Source organism: Pristiophorus japonicus, chromosome 11, assembly GCF_044704955.1.
Source record: "Pristiophorus japonicus isolate sPriJap1 chromosome 11, sPriJap1.hap1, whole genome shotgun sequence".
Taxonomy (NCBI): Eukaryota; Metazoa; Chordata; class Chondrichthyes; family Pristiophoridae; genus Pristiophorus; species Pristiophorus japonicus.
In genome coordinates, this window is record NC_091987.1 from 57,654,514 (window position 1) to 57,671,089 (window position 16,576).

General features: G+C 48.3%; 1 protein-coding gene across 6 annotated transcripts in view; it reads left to right on the forward strand.

The window, feature by feature from the left end:
- Nucleotides 1–15,892: 15,892 nt before the first annotated feature.
- Nucleotides 15,893–16,576, forward strand: part of sytl5 (synaptotagmin-like 5) — a 322,939-nt gene continuing 322,255 nt past the window's right edge. For 5 of the 6 annotated variants that reach the window (XM_070893405.1, XM_070893414.1, XM_070893411.1 and 2 more), the window contains exon 1: nt 15,893–16,032. The gene's annotated coding sequence lies outside the window, so the exon portion shown is untranslated. Of the gene's footprint in view, nt 16,033–16,266; nt 16,315–16,576 lie in introns of those variants that run through there. The other variant, XM_070893408.1, reaches the window with a different exon arrangement.

Genomic DNA, 16,576 nt, shown 5'->3' on the forward strand with positions numbered 1-16,576 from the left:
TTGCATCATCTGTAAATTTAGCCACTGTGCTTGTGACTCCTGGGTCCAGCTCATTTATGAAGATATTAAATATGATGTTGGTTTTTAATTTAGTTTGATGACCTCCCTGACTGTTAAGCTATCATTCTCTTGCTGTCTTTGCCATTAATTAAACAGGAGGTTTGTTTGATTTCAGCTACTGCCAATGCTGCTCTTGAATTGGTTGCTGGAACTTCTACCTGACATAGGAACTGGTTTAGTTATCCTTCAATGTTCCCTTGATCCCTTCTGTTGGCAAGTTACCTTTCTCAACTCAACATTGACTTTGTACCCTGAGATAAAAATAACATCAGCCATAAGATCATAAGTAGGCCATTCAGCCCCTCCAGCCTGTTCTGCCATTCAATTAGATCATGGCTGATCTATATCTTAACTCCACCTACCTGCCTTGGCTCAATACCCTTGCCTACCAAAAATCTACCAATCTCAGTTTTGGAATTTTCAATTGACCTAGCCTTAACAGCTTTTGGGGAGAGAGTTCCAGATTTTCACTTCCCTTTGTGTGAAGGAATGCTTCTGACATCAGCCCTGAATGACCGAGATCTAATTATACCCTTGTTCTGGACTCCCCCAATAGTTTCTCTCTATCTACCCTATTAAATCCTTTAATCATCTTAAACATCTCAATTAGATCACCCCTAATCTTCTATACTCAAGGGAATACAAGGCTTATCTGTGCAACCTCAACCTGCCCTCATAAATTAACCCTTTTAACTCCAATATAATTTTGGTGAATATGCGCTGCACCCCTCCAAGGCCAGTATATTCTTCCTGAGGTGCGGTGCTCATAATTGAATGCAGTACTCTAAATGGGGTCTAACCAGAGCTTTATATAACTGTAACATAATTTCCACTGCTTTGTATGCCAGTCCTCTTGAGATAAAGGTCAACATTTCATTAGCTTTTTTTAAAAAGAAAATTTGTACCAGTCCACTCGCATTTAGTGATTTCTGTACTTGGACCCCTAAATCTCTCTGCTCCTCCACAGTTCCTAGCTTCTCCCCATTTAGAAAATATTCTGATCTATCTTTCTTAGATCCAAAGTTGATGACCCCATATTTCCCCACATTGAACTCCATCTGCCAGTTTTGCCGATTCACTTAGCCTATCAATGTCACTTTGCAACTTTCTGCTTCCATCTACAGTGCACTCAATTACTTTAAGAAAAAACTACTGCTAAATTTGAATTGAAGTTGGTGTCAAGAACATAATTTGGTTAAGAGTATGCAGGCATAGAGGGAATGGGTGACTGTCAGACAGAAAAGGAGGACCAGGCAGGTAGTGCCCTGAATATATCTCACTCTCCAACCACTATGCAGTACTGAATACTGGTGAGGGCGATAGTCCCTCTGGGAGTACAGCCAGAGCCAAGTCCACAGCACCATTGATGGCTCAGCTGTACAGGGGGAGGAGGAAGATCGGGAAAGCAATAGTGGTAGTGGATTCAAATGTTAGGGAAATTGTCATGTATGTAACCATCATGCAACGGTAATCTTCATGTAACTGTAACCTTCATGCAACTCCTGTACACTGTACTTATACCCTAGAAATGCACACCCTGACCACAGGGGGTGAACTTGTGGGAGACACCCCTCACCTGGGTTCCCAGGTATAAAAGGGGAGGTCCCACCCAGGGTCAGCACTCCTTGGTCCAAGGAATAAAGGTTAAGGTCACGTAGTGACTGTGTCTGCAGTACGTGCCTCGTGTGAGTTTGTAGTACGGTGCAGGGACACCACATTTGGCGCGGGAAATGGGAATCACCGAACCACGAGGATGGCCAGAGGAACGTTACTGTGTGGGTGAGGACTGGGACGACTTCGTGGAAAAACTCCAGCAGAGCTTTGTCACGAAGGACTGGCTGGGAGCGACAGCGGCTGACAAGCGGAGGGTGCATCTACTGACCAGCTGCGGACCACAGGCGTATGCGCTGATGAAAGACCTGCTCGCACCCCAAAAGCCAGCAGAAAAGTCCTTTGACGAGCTCAGCCAGCTGATCAGTGAGCATCTCAAGCCGGCGAGTAGCGTACACATGGCCTGGCACCGGTTCTACACACACCGGCGTCGGGAGGGACAAAATATCTCGGACTTCATTGCAGACCTGCGGCGCTTGGCCAGTCTCTGTAAGTTCACAGATGCCTGCAGGACGGAGATGTTAAGGGACCTTTTCATTGAGGGCATTAATCATGCCGGGATTTTCAGGAAGCTCATAGAGGCCAAGGACTTCACTTTAGAAGGGGCGGCGTTGATAGCTCAGACCTTCATGGCAGGGGAAGAGGAGACCAAGCTAATTTACGCGCGCAGCCCTGGTCCCAACGTGGCGATGGACCAGGGAGTTAACATTGTGAATGCGGCTAGGGTTCCCGCAGGCAGGCAAGGACATTTCGAAACCACCCAGGCAGCAACAGTCTCTAGGGTGGGCCCACAACAGGGACAATGGAAAGGGGATCGGCAATTCACGCCATCACGAGGAGCAATGCGTCCCGCGATGGGACCATTAACACCCACCATCAGAGTGTTTAGAAACAACCAAATGGGCAATCAGAGAGGAATGCCTGGTAACAGTCCTTTTGTTTACAACAATCTCAGCTCATGCTGGAGATGCGGGGGTAGACATACTGCGAAAAGCTGCAGGTTCCAGCAATATAGGATTTGTAACGTCAGTGGACACTTGGCCAGGATAAGCAAAAAGGCAGTGGCGAGGCTAATCTGTAAGACAGAGGAACCAGATGAGAGGTCTGCAATGCAGGATGATGCCTGGGGAAAAGCCATGGATGCTGAAGTTCAGCAGGTTCATGTGGCTGACGTCCACAGCTCATACACTAAAACGCCACCCATGATGATGAAAGTCTTACTGAATGGCATCCCGGTGCATATGGAGCTGGATACGGGAGCTAGCCAATCACTTATGAGCGCCCAACAATTTGAGAGACTATGGCCACACAGAGCTAGCAGGCCCAAACTGGAATGCATTGACACGCAGCTACGGACGTACACCAAAGAGATCATCCCAGTGCTAGGCAGTGCAAACTTGGTGGTAACACATAATGGATCACAGAACCGGCCGCCACTCTGGATCATCCCGGGAAATGACCCCACGCTTTTAGGGCGGAGTTGGCTAGCCGAGATGAATTGTAAATGGGGGGATGTGCACGCCATTTCATCTGTGGAGCGAAGTTCATGGTCACAGGTCATACAAAAATTCGGGTCACTGTTTCAACCCAGTGTCGGAACGTTCAAGGGCACTAAAGTAGTGATACGCATCACTCCGGATGCCAGACCAGTACACCACAAAGCCAGAGCGCTGCCGTATGTGATGCATGAGAAAATTGAAAGTGAATTGGACAGGCTGCTCAGAGAGGGCATAATTTCAGCCGTTGAATTCTGCGACTGGGCAAGTCCCATCGTTCCTGTCCTTAAAGCAGATGGCACGGTCTGGATTTGTGGCGACTACAAAGCCACCATCAACCGAGTGTCACTGCAAGACCAATACCTGCTCCCGAGAGCGGAGGACCTTTTTGCCACACTGGCAGGTGGCAAGCTGTTCACGAAGCTGGACCTCACTTTGGCCTACATGACTCAGGAACTGGCTGAAGAATCCAAGCTTCTGACCACTATCACGATGCACAAGGGATTATTTATCTACAACAGGTGTCTGTTTGGCATTTGTTCGGCGGTAGCTATCTTTCAGCGGAACATGGAAAGCTTGCTCAAATCCATTCCTGGAACAATCATATTCCAAGTCGACATCCTTCTAACGGGACGAGACACCGAGGAACACCTCCATAACCTGGAGGAGGTGTTACGCTGTCTGGACCGGGTCGTCTTGCGGCTGAAAAAGGCCAAGTGTGTGTTTTTGGCCCCAGAGGTCGAGTTTTTGGGCAGGAGGGTTGCCGCAGACGGGATCCGGCCCACTGAATCAAAAACGGAGGCGATTCGCCGGGCGCCCAGGCCCGGCAACAAGTCAGAGTTGCTATCATTCCTGGGACTTTTGAACTATTTCGGGAACTTTCTGCCGAACTTAAGCACATTGTTGGAGCCGTTACACATTTTTTTTTTTTCGTTGCCAATCTTTCCAATTCTTTGTCAGATTACAAACGCCAGAGGTCACCTTGCACACATCAAGGATCACTCTGCGCCAATGCTCTTAGCCAAAAGGCCTAGAGCCACTGCACCGTTCCTGGAAGTACTGCAATACCAGGTTCGTGCCATGGAGGTGGATGGGTCAGGCCCCCCACACACCTCCGTGGAGGTGGATGGGTCAAACCACCCCACCCACCTCCTATTTCTCATGCGTAAAGGTTGTGAATGGTTTTGGGGGGACTGTCAAGAACGGGCTTTCAATAAGGCGAGGAACCTGCTGTGTTCTAACAAACTGCTGACTTTGTATGACCCCTGTAAAAAACTGGTTTTAACGTGCGATGCATCGTCCTACGGGGTTGGGTGTGTGTTGCAGCACGGTAATGATGACGGCCGACTCCAACCGGTGGCTTATGCCTCCAGGTCAGTCTCCCAGGCAGAGCGTGGATACGTCATGGTCGAAAAGGAAGCACTCGCTTGTGTTTACGGTGTGAAAAAGATGCACCAGTACCTTTTCGGTAGACGGTTCGAGCTAGAGACAGACCACAAGCCGTTAACATCCCTGTTGTCCGACAGCAATGCTGTCAATGCCAATGCGTCAGCTCACATACAGCAATGGGCTCTCGCGCTGGCTGCGTATGATTACACCATACAGCACCGGCCAGGCACTGAAAATTGCGCTGACGCGCTCAGCAGGCTCCCACTGGCCACCACCGAGGGGGCAACGAAGCAAAGCGCTGAGATGGTCATGGCCATTGAGGCTTTTGACACCGCAGGCTCCACCATCACAGCCCACCAGATCAAACTCTGGACCAACAGAGACCCCCTCCTATCCATGATAAAGAAATGTGTCCTGACTGGGGATTGGGCGCCCGCACACAGGGCGTGCCCCAAGGAGGTCAGACCGTTTCAGAGACGGATGGATGAGCTCTCCATCCAAGCCGACTGCCTGCTATGGGGCAGCCGGGTAGTCATGCCCCAGAAAGGCAGGGAAGCGTTCATCAGGAAACTCCACAGCTAGCACCCTGGCATCGTGTTAATGAAGGCCACTGCCCGGTCACATGTATGGTGGCCAGGGATTGACTCAGACCTGGAACACTGGGCTCGCAGGTGCACGACGTGTGCCCAGCTGGGCAATGCCCCCAGGGAGGCCCCACTCAGCCCGTGGCCCTGGCCCACCAGGCCATGGTCACGTATTCACGTAGACTATATGGGCCCGTTCATGGGGAAAATGTTCCTGATCGTTGTCGATGCATACTCGAAATGGATCGAGTGCATCATATTAAACTCGTGCACGACATCCATCACCGTGGAGAGTCTGCATATGGTTTTTGCGACCCATGGCTTGCCGGACATCCTGGTCAGCGATAATGGCCCGTGTTTCACCAGCCACGAATTCCAGGAGTTTATGTCGGGCAGTGGTATCAAACACGCCCGGACAGCGCCGTTCAAGCCAGCTTCCAATGGCCAGTGCGGTCCAAGCCATAAAACAGGGCATGCTACGCATCCAAGGACCCTCCTTTCAGTACCACCTATCGCGCCTCCTGCTGGCCTACAGGTCCCGCCCGCACTCGCTCACGGGAGTCCTGCCAGCGGAACTCCTCATGAAACGCACGCTTAAAATGTGGCTGTCCCTCATTCACCCAGCCCCTGGCAGACATTGTTGAGAGCAAACACCAGTCCCAAACCGAGCTCCATAATCGAAACTCAAGGGGGAGGTGTATAGAAATGGATGACCCGGTATTTGTTCTTAACCATGCTCCGGGACCCAAGTGGCTTGAGGGCACAGTAATTGGCAAAGAAGGCAATAGGGTCATAGTGGTCAGACTAAACAAGTGGGCAGATATGCCGCAAACACTTGGACCAAGTAAAGAAAAAGTTCAGCATAGACACGGGGGAACCTGAAGAAGAGCATGAGATGTCACCCACATCACTGCCAGTGGACGAGCAACGAGGACAATCCACAGCATGCACAGTCCCTGCGGCCAGCCCGGACAGGCCGGAATCACCTCAGGTGACAGAGACGCATGCCAAGGCTCAGCCACCAGAGCCACAACTGCGGCGCTCCACGAGAGAGCGTCGACCACCTGAAAGACTTCACCTTTGACACAAAAAGACGTAAGGGGGAAGGTGATGTCATGTATGTAACCATCATGCAACTGTAATCTTCATGTAACTGTAACCTTCATGCAACTCCTGTACACTGTACTTATACCCTAGAAATGCACAGCCTGACCACAGGGGGTGAACTTGTGGGAGACACTCCTCACCTGGGTTCCCAAGTATAAAAGGGGAGGTCCCACCCAGGGTCAGCACTCCTTGGTCCTAGGAATAAAGGTTAAGGTCACGTAGTGACTGTGTCTGCAGTAAATGCCTCGTGTGAGTTTGTAGTACGGTGCAGAGACACCACAGAAATGGATAGGCATTTCTGCGGCCACGGATGTGACTCCAGGAAGGTATGTTGCCTCCCTGGCGTCAGGGTCAAGGATGTCACTGAGTAGCTACAGAACATTCTAAGGGAGGAAGGTGAACAGCCATAGGTCGTGGTCTGTATCGGTATCAATAACACAGATAGAAAGAGGGATGAGGACCTGCAGGCAGATTTTAAGGAGATTAAAAAGCAAGACCTCAAAGATAGTAATCTCCAGATTACTCCCGGTGCCACGAGCTAGTGAGTATAGAAATAGGAGAATAGAGCAGATCAATGTGTGGCTGGAGAGATAGTACAGGAGGGTAGGCTTTAGATTCCTGGGACATTGGGAGCCGTTCTGGAGGAGATAGGACCTGTACACGCTTGACGGGTTGCATCTCAACAGAGCCGGAACCAATATCCTCAGGGGGGGGGTGGCGGGGGTGTTGCTAGTGCTGTTGGGGAGGGTTTAAATGAATTTGGCAGGGGTAGGGGAACCAGGATGTACCATTAGAAGGGAAAAACAAAGTGCACAAAGTATTGGGGGAGACAGAAAGCAGAGTAAGAAATAGTAAGGTATTAGGTTGGTTCAGACTTAATGGGCCCAAGTTTCGGCCTCAGTTGCTTCTGATTTTTTGGAGCAACTGGTGTAGAACGGAGTATCTTAGAAATTCAAATTCTCGGCATTTAGTTTGCTCCAGTTCTAGTCAGTTAGAACAGTTTCACTTTGGAACAGAATTTTTTTTTCAAAAGGGGGCATGTCCAGCCACTTACATCTGTTTTCAAAGTTTCGGCAGTGAAAACTTACTCCAAACTAACTTAGAATGGAGTAAGTGAAGATTTTTGTACGCTCGAAAAAACCTTGTCTACACTTTAGAAAATCAGGCGTAGGTTACAAATCAGGCGTAGGGAATGGGGGTGGGAGGGGTTTAAAAGGAAGTTTACAAACATTAAACACTTCAGTTTTACAAATAAAGAACCATCATCAATAATAAATGATAAAAACATCAATAAATCAACCAATAAATCAATCAAAAAAAATTAATAAGAAATACATTTTCTACTTACCGACTGCAGCACCGGGAGCCCTCCAACAGCGTGCTGGGATGCCCCCCCAGTGTGTCTCTGTCAGTGTCTCTATCTCTCTGTCTGTCTGTCTGTGTGTGTCTCTCACTCTCTGTCTGTCAGTGTCTGTGTTTCTGACAGCGAGGGGAGGGGGAGAGAGGGGGGGGCAGGGGGGGAGGCAGAGGGGGAGGGAAGGGGAGAGTACAGGGGCAGGGAGGTGTTGCTACAGTTGTACAGGGCATTGGTGAGGCCACACCTGGAGTATTGTGTACAGTTTTGGTCTCCTAACCTGAGGAAGGACATTCTTGCTATTGAGGGAGTGCAGCGAAGGTTCACCAGACTGATTCCCGGGATGGCGGGACTGACCTATCAAGAAAGACTGGATCAACTGGGCTTGTATTCACTGGAGTTCAGAAGAATGAGAGGGGACCTCATAGAAACATATAAAATTCTGACGGGGTTAGACAGGTTAGATGCAGGAAGAATGTTCCCAATGTTGAGGAAGTCCAGAACCAGGGGTCACAGTCTAAAGATAAGGGGTAAGCCATTTAGGACCGAGATGCGGAGGAACTTCTTCACCCAGAGAGTGGTGAACCTGTGGAATTCTCTACCACAGAAAGTTGTTGAGGCCAATTCACTAAATATATTCAAAAAGGAGTTAGATGAGGTCCTTACTGCTAGGGGGATCAAGGGGTATGGCGAGAAAGCAGGAATGGGGTACTGAAGTTGAATGTTCAGCCATGAACTCATTGAATGGCGGTGCAGGCTAGAAGGGCCGAATGGCCTACTCCTGCACCTATTTTCTATGTTTCTATGTTTCTAAGGGGGAGGGAAGGGGAGAGATGGGGGGAAGGGGAGAGAAGGGGGGGTGGGGGGGAAGGGGAGAGAAGGGGGGGTGGGGGGGAAGGGGAGAGAAGGGGGTGGGGGGAAAGGGGAGAGAAGGGGGGGTGGGGGGGAGAGAAGGGGTGTGCGGGGGGAGACAAGGGGGAGGAGGAGGAGGGGGGAGGAAGAGAAGGGGGGAGAAGGGGGGGTGGGGGGAAGGGGAGAGAAGGAGGGGTGGGGGGGAGAGAAGGGGGGAGGAGGAGGTGGGGAAAGAGAAGGGGGGAGAAGGTGGGGGGAGAAGGGGGGGAAAGGAGAAGGGGGGTGGGGAAGGAGGAGAAGGGGGAGGGAGGCTGAACGGGCCGGGCCCAAGACTTCGGGCAGGACCCGTCCCCAGCACCAGATTTACAGGTAGGTGGCGTTGAGTCGGGTCGGGTCCGGGGTCCGGGGTCGGGGGCGTGGGTCGAGTCGGCGGGAGCGCGGGTCGGGGTCGGTAGCGCGGGTCGGGTCGCGGCGGTGGGGGGGGAAGGAGGGAGGTCGGGTTGGTTCGGTTTGGGTCGGGCAGGGGGGGTGGGAGGTCGGGTGCGGTGGGGGGGGGGTCGGGAGTGCAGGTCGGGTCGGGGGGGTGGTGGAAGGGAGGTCGGTTCGGGTCGGAGGGAGGGAGAGGGAGGTCGGGTGATGGGGGGGGGAGCGCTGGTCGGGTCCAGTCCGGGGGGGGGTCGGGTCCGGGGGCGGGGGGCAGGAGGGGAAGCGGGAGTCGGGTCGGTGTCGGGGGGTCCGGTCCGGGGACAGGGGGGGGGGTGGTGGGGGGGTGTGGGAGTCGAGTCGGGAGGAAGCAGGAGCTGGGCGTGGGAGACAGCCTTATGCACGCAGCCCCAGTGAGGCCATTCGGCCAGGGCTAGGGGCTGCGTGCTTCGGGCCCCTCCCACACAGTTTTGGGCGCCTGGAGCTACTGCACATGCGCGCCCACTGTAGCGCGAATGTGCAGAGGTCCTGACACTGTTTTCAGCGCAGGGACCTAGCTCCACCCCCTACAGCTCGTGCTGCACCGCGCCAGGCTCCAGAGGACCAGCAGGGAGCCGGAGAATCTGTAAGTTTTTTTTAGGTGCACTTTGTGGCACGAAAAATGGGTGTCCAGGTCGGGGCTGCGCCGTTCTAGGCACGGCCCGAAACTTGGGCCCTATGAGACTACAAGAAGGTCTAAGAGAGGTTTACAGTGCAGGTGTGTAAATGGACGAAACCTGGTAAATAAGATTGGTGAGCTGCAGGTGCAAATAGCCACATGGGAATACAATGTGGCGATAATGGAGATCTGGCTCAAAAAAGGGCAGGTTTGGGTATTAAATATTCCTGGATGTAAGAGGTTCAGGAAAGGTAGGGAAGGGAAGAAAGGAGGCGGGGTGGCAGTATTAATTAAAGAAAGTGTTACAGTGCTGGAGAGAGAGGATGTCCTGGAGGGGTCAAGGACAGAATCTATTTGGTTTGAGTTAAGAAATAGTAGAGGTGCCATTACACTACTAGGCTGCCAACTAGTGGGAGGATATAGAGGAGCAAATTTGCAGGGAAATTACAGAGAGGTGCAAGAACTATAGAGCAGTGATAATGGGGGACTTCAATTATCTTAGTATAGACTGGGATTGTAATAGTATAAAGAACAGAGAGGGAGAAGAATTTCTGAATTTTGTTCAGGAAAACTTTGTTGATCAGTATGTTTCCAGCCCAATGAAGAAGGAGGCATTACTGGATCTGGTTCTGGGGAATGAGGTAGGGCAAGTTGAGCAAGCGTCAGTAGGGGAACATTAATCATAGAATCAAGAAGGTTTAGATTAGCTATGGAAAAGGACAGGGAGCAATCTAGTGTAAAAATATTTAATTGGAGGAAGGCCAATTTCAATGGGTTGAGAATGAACCTGGTCCAGGTAAATTGGAATCAAAGATTGGCAAGCAAAACTGTAAAGGCTGCCTTTAAAGAGGAGCTGGTTCAGATACAGTCGAGGTACATTCACACGAGGGGGAAAGGTAGAGCAACCAAAGTCAGAGCTCCTGGATGATGAAAGAGATAGAGAGTTAGATGATGCAGAAAAAGAGCACGTATGACAGATGCCAGGTCGAGGACATAAGTGAGAATCAGACTGAATATAGAAATTTCAGAGGGGAAATAAGAAGGGCAAAGAGAGAGTATGAGAATAGATCAGCAGCTAACATAAAAGGGAATTCAAAAGTCTTCTATAGGCATATGAATAGTAAACTTGTTGTCAGAGGAGGGTTGGGGCCGATTAAGGACAAAAAGGGGAACTATGCAGGGCATGGCTAAGGTACAAAATGAGCACTTTGCATCTGTCTTCACCAAAGTCATAGTGAAAGAGGAGGTAGTGGAGATACTGGATGGGATAAAAATTGATAAAAAGGAGGTACTAGAAAGGCTGGCTGTACTTAATGTAGATAAATCGCCAGGACCAGATGGGATGCATCCTAGGATGCTGAGGCAAGTTAAGGTGGAAATCGCGGAGGTACTGGCCATAATCTTCCAATCCTCCTTAGATACAGGAGTGGTGCCAGAGGACTGGAGAATTGCAAATGTTATACCCTTGTTGAAAAAAGGGTGTAAGGATAAACCCAGCAACTACAAGCTAATCAGTTTAACCTCAGTAGTGGGGAAGTTTTTAGAAATGATAATCAGGGACAAAATGAACAATCACTTGGACAAGTGTGTATTAATTCAGGAAAGCCAGCACAAATCTGTTAAAGGTAAAACGTGTTTAAATAATTTGATCACATTTTTTGATGAGGTAACAGAGAGGGTTGATGAGGGCAATGCAGTTGACGTGGTGTACATGGATTTCCAAAAGGCGTTTGATAAAGTGTCACACAATAGGCTTGTCAGCAAAGTTGAAGCCTATGGAATAAAGGGACAGCATGGATACAAAATTGGCTAAGTGAAATGAAACAGAGAGTAGTGGTGAACGGTTTTTCAGACAGGAGGAAGGTGTACAGTGGTATTCCCGAGGGGTCGGTACTAGGACCACTACTTTTCTTGATATATATTAATGACTTGGACTTGGGTGTACAGGGCACAATTTCAAAATATGCAGATGACACAAAACTAGGAAGTATAGTGAACAGTGAGGAGGATCGTGATAGACTTCAAGAAGACATAGAAAGGCTGGTAAAATGGGCAGATGACATTTAATGCAGAAAAATGCAAACTGATACATTTTTGTAGAAAAAACGATGAGAGGCAATATAAACTAAAGGGTACAATCCTAAAGAGGGTGCATGAACAGAGAGACCTGGGGATATATGTGCACAAATTGTTTAAGATGGCAGGAAAGGGTGAGTAAGTGGTTAAAAAAGCATATGGGGTCCTGGGCTTCATAAATAGAGGCATAGAGTACAAAAGCAAGGAAGTTATGATGAACCTTTATAAAACAATGGTCAGCACTTTAGGAAGAATGTGTGGGTGCAGAAAAGATTTCTGAGAATGGTTCCAGGGATGAGGGACTTCAGTTATGTGGATAGACTAGAGAAGCTGGGGTTGTGTTCCTTGGAGCCTCACAACTTGAGCCTCCTCGGGGAAATCCCCTCCGTGCCTTTCAGTTCTGCGCGGAGGGGTTTCCTGTACGGGCTGCTCCTGCACACTGCCGTCCTCGTCTGCCGTCCGGACACGCCATGGCGCACCATCTTGCAGTCCGGAGGAGGCAAGGGTCCCCAATGGAGTGCACTCTACGCGGGAATCCTCCCACTATTTATTGGGGACTTGGCCTGGAAGGTGGTGCACGGAGCAGTCCCGTGCAATAAATTTTTAAGTCGGTTCATGGGCTCCCAGGCCGCCTGCAATTTCTGCGGTCTGGAGGAATCCATGTTTCATGTTTTTATGGAATGCGAGGTTGCAGCCCCTGTTCCATTATTTGAAGGGGCTGCTCCTCAAATTCTGGTTGCACTTCAGTCCCACACTCCTGATCTTTGGGCATCTTGTGCGGAGGGGAACGGGTAGGTCCGAGGGCCTCCTCATAGGACTGCTCCTGGGTACGGCCAAGGGTGCCATCAGCCGGTCCAGGCAGCGGGCGGTCGGGGGGGGGTCGTTCAACCCGACTGCCTGCCTCTCTTCCGCGGTTACATCTGAGCCAGGGTGTCCCTGGAGATGGAGCACGCGGTGTCCACCGGTACGCTCGCGGCCTTCTGCGAGAGGTGGGCGCCGGAGGGACTGGAGTGCATCATCACTCCCGGCAACCAAATTTTAATTTGATTTTATATATTTAAAGTTTAATTTGTTTATTGTGCCGGGGTTTAGTGCCCTCCCCCCACCCCCCCTTTTAGCCAGGGGGCACTTGTATAATTTGTGTGCTTTTACTGCCCTAAATACAAACCCAAACAAACAAAAAAAAGGGCATTTGAAAAGTGTTTGGAGTGTTCTCCCCCCCCCCCCCCCTCCCCCTTTAATCAGGGGGCACTTGATTTAAATGTTTATTTTTCTTCACAACAAAAAGAGTTGTTTTCCTTGGAGCAGAGAAGGTTGAGAGGAGATTTGTTAGAGGTGTTCAAAATCATGATGGGCCTAGACTGAGTAGAGAGAAACTGTTCCCATTGGCAGAAGGGTTGATAACCAGGGGGCACAGATTTAAGGTGATTGGCAAAAAACCAAAGGCGACATGAGGAAAAAATATTTTTACGCAGCAAGTGGTTAGGATCTGGAATGCACCGCCTGAAAGGATGTTGGAGGCAAACTCAATTGTGGCTTTCAAAAGGAAATTGGATAAGTACCTGAATGAAAAAAAATTGCAGAGCTATGGGGAAAATGTGTGGGGGTTGTTATGATGCTAAAAATGGCCTCAGAGCCCCTAGGCGAGGGGAAAATAGACAGGGTTCCCTCTCCTGTTGGATGGTGTGCATAGGTGGACATCATTGCTGACCCTCCCAATGTTAAATCAGCTACTGACACTCACTGTCTGGGCTCACACAGGTAGATTGGGTGAGATACTGGAGGTATTAGAAGGTATGTGTCTTTATAAATAACACTTTATCCATGTGATCTCCTGGCCTGGTTTTGATCACCTGAGGGGATCGGAGAGGAATTTCCCAGAGTATTTTCTATCTTATTGGCTCTGGATATTTTTGCCTTACCCAGGAGATTACATGGCTGCTGGGGGGTGTGGGTTTGGAAGTGTTTAGTCATGATGCTCCAGCCATCATGATGTGAGACAAGTCTTTTCCTGCCCATCAATTTTGTACATTCATATAATACAGGATCAATGTCATGTGGAATCATAGAATTTTACTAATCACAATTATGCTCGCTCTCTGAAGGAACTGTACTTAGCTAATTCCTATGCCCTTTCCCATACCCTTTTAATTCTTTCTTCTTCAAATATCTATCTACTTCATTTTCAAAACTATTATGGATTCTGCTTCCATTAATGCTTTTGGTAGGGCACTCCATATCCTAACAGGCCTTAGTATAATAAACTTCTTATCTATTGCTTTATTCTTTTATGATGATCTTAAATCTATGTTATCTAGTTATCCACCAGTGGAAGTAGTTTGATTGTTGAATTGTGAATAAGTAACATAGCCACTTTTGTTCACAGTCTATAGAAGGAATGTGACCTAAAGTACATAATCTTTCTGGCTATTGCTTCTTTATTCATATGCACTTTCTGTGTAGCAATTCACTTGAATCTTTCAATTAAATTGATCAGCCTCAATTCAATTCTTAATCAGCACTGATCCATAACAGAAATTACACATAATTTGGTACCGTTTGTCAATCTCACTCAAACAGGGTTAAAAGATGGCTGGTTAAGGAAATTGAATGGTCACTGATGCAGTAGGTGTTTCTATTTTAAGTGGTGACCCCAGCGTTATGCAATGAGTCCTCAATCAATCAATCAATCTTCAGGCATTCCCCTCTCCACTAATAACTTTCAAATTGACCTCCCTCAACTAAAATTATTTTCTGATATTTACACCTGCATATTCCAGGATTTATCTATAATTCTGTAAATCCCCTGTCACAACATTCACTTAGTGATCTGATGGAAAGTGATGTGAGTATGTGTGCCTTATGGACACTTGGAAATGCACCAGAACTCGAAGCATTGGGCAATAGATATATTTTGATATTTAAGCTGAAAACATATTGTGAGAGCAGCATCCACCCATCATATCCCTGGCTTTAATTACTTGATAAATGTAAAAACTGTACCATTTCCCAACAATGATTTTCAGTTAAAACCCCCTCCTTTCTTCCCTCAGCCTCTGCAGAGCAACACCTCATCCTCAGTGATTTCAATCTCCATAACAACTCCTCTTGTCTTCTGATTTTTCTGCCTTTCTGCCCTCACTAAACCTCTCCCCCCATATATTCTCCTACCCATATTCACAATCACCCCCTCAACTGTGACTCTCTATTGCCATGGTATCTACCTCAGATAAGACCATCTCCAACCACTTCCTTGCATTCCTCACCACCCAGTTCCCCAACCTACTTCAGCTCATCCAAAACTATGCTGCCCATATCGTATTCTGCAGCAAGTGCTGCTCACCTATGCTTGTTTATATACATTGGCTCCAATTTCCAACACCTCCAATTTAAAATCCACATCCTCCTATTTAAATCCCTTCGTGATCTTGCCCCTCCCTATCTCTGTAACTGACTCTCACCACTTGTACATCTGCCCCCATGTCTTTGGCCATCTAAGACCCACATTCTGGAATTCCATCCCTAAACCCCACAGCTTCTCCACTACCATCTCCTCCTTTCAGACCCTCTTTAAAACCTAGTTCTTTCCCCCCCCTCCCCCCAATTTTTTAATATAAATTGCAATTGTGCATTGTGTCCCGAAAACAGAAGCAACATTTATGCCAATTTAACCGAAGGGTGTAACGATGGCACTTTGAAGATAAAAATGGTTGTGAGTTTCCCATCAAAGTGTCTTCTATTTGAAGAGTTTGGAAGACTTGTTAGTCATTTTGAACGCTGGCCAGTTGCTCCAGTCTAGATTCTGTAACGTAACATTTTCGTTATATTCTAGAACTGTATTAGTGAATGATCTCTGGAAACTGAAGCTGGTTTGTAGGGTCAGCTTGAGTTTATTGTAACAATGTACATGAGCAGCGAAATTAAAATAATTACGGGACCAATTTCGGAGATGTAAGATACTTTAATTGACTAGATTCTGGGCAAAGGATAATCTCTGATGTTTTAGTTCTGGAGGTTTGTGCGGATTTATAACTGGTATGCTCGTGTCAATTACATCAAATTCTGCTTGTATGAAGCTGTTCCACATTTGATCAAATTCAAGAAACAACACTACCTTTCTCTAACAAAACATAACATTAAAGTTTTGAACATTTCATCGATGCCAGTAGGATTGCTCGTTTCCCGCAAGTCCTAGCTTCTCCGCGGTTGTGAAGACCCGCCCCTTTTCTGGCAGAGATCTCCAGCAGCCTGGAGGTTAGTGTTCAGACCAGTGTGAAAGCTGGAACACGGAAGAGGAATAAAAGCAATCGGCAGCTGCTTCAGTTTAACCCCAAGATTCCCGTCACTGCCATCAGCACCCAGAGAGCCAGAGAGCGCTGGATCCAGTCGAGGTACCTCGCCACACACACACTTTGGTAGAAGGTAATATATGGAAACTAAGCACGAATTGATACATATATAGTAGTGTAAGCAGCTCTTATACAATACGTTTTGGATCGTATCCAGTTTATTCAGGGTGTGGAACTAAGTGTGAAGGGAAAGCTGGAAACACCATGATGGTCTGCTTTCTGGCCATCACATACAGCGTTGATACGAGTGGCAGGGTTCGGTGGTAAACCTTGTTCATTGAACTCAAGGCTGAGAAATTCGGAATATATGGATTTTGGATCAAAGTAAAATGGGTACGGACGTTGGTCTCTGGCGGTAAACATGATTCTTAATATTTTTGGGGGGTAGAACTGTCTGTGATCAGAGCTGTTGTGAAGCAAGCCTGAGTGGGGGGTAAGGATGTTGCCTGAATGTTGTACACATTGCAGCAGCGTTTCCTGGGCAGCTAGTGAGTCCATCTGGGGGAGAAGGATGAGAGAGGGATGCACTCGCATCCTCTGATATTTGAACATTGTTTCAGTCAGCAGAGTCCTTTTAAGCTTTCGTATCTTTTTGAACAGTGATTAATTGTTAATTA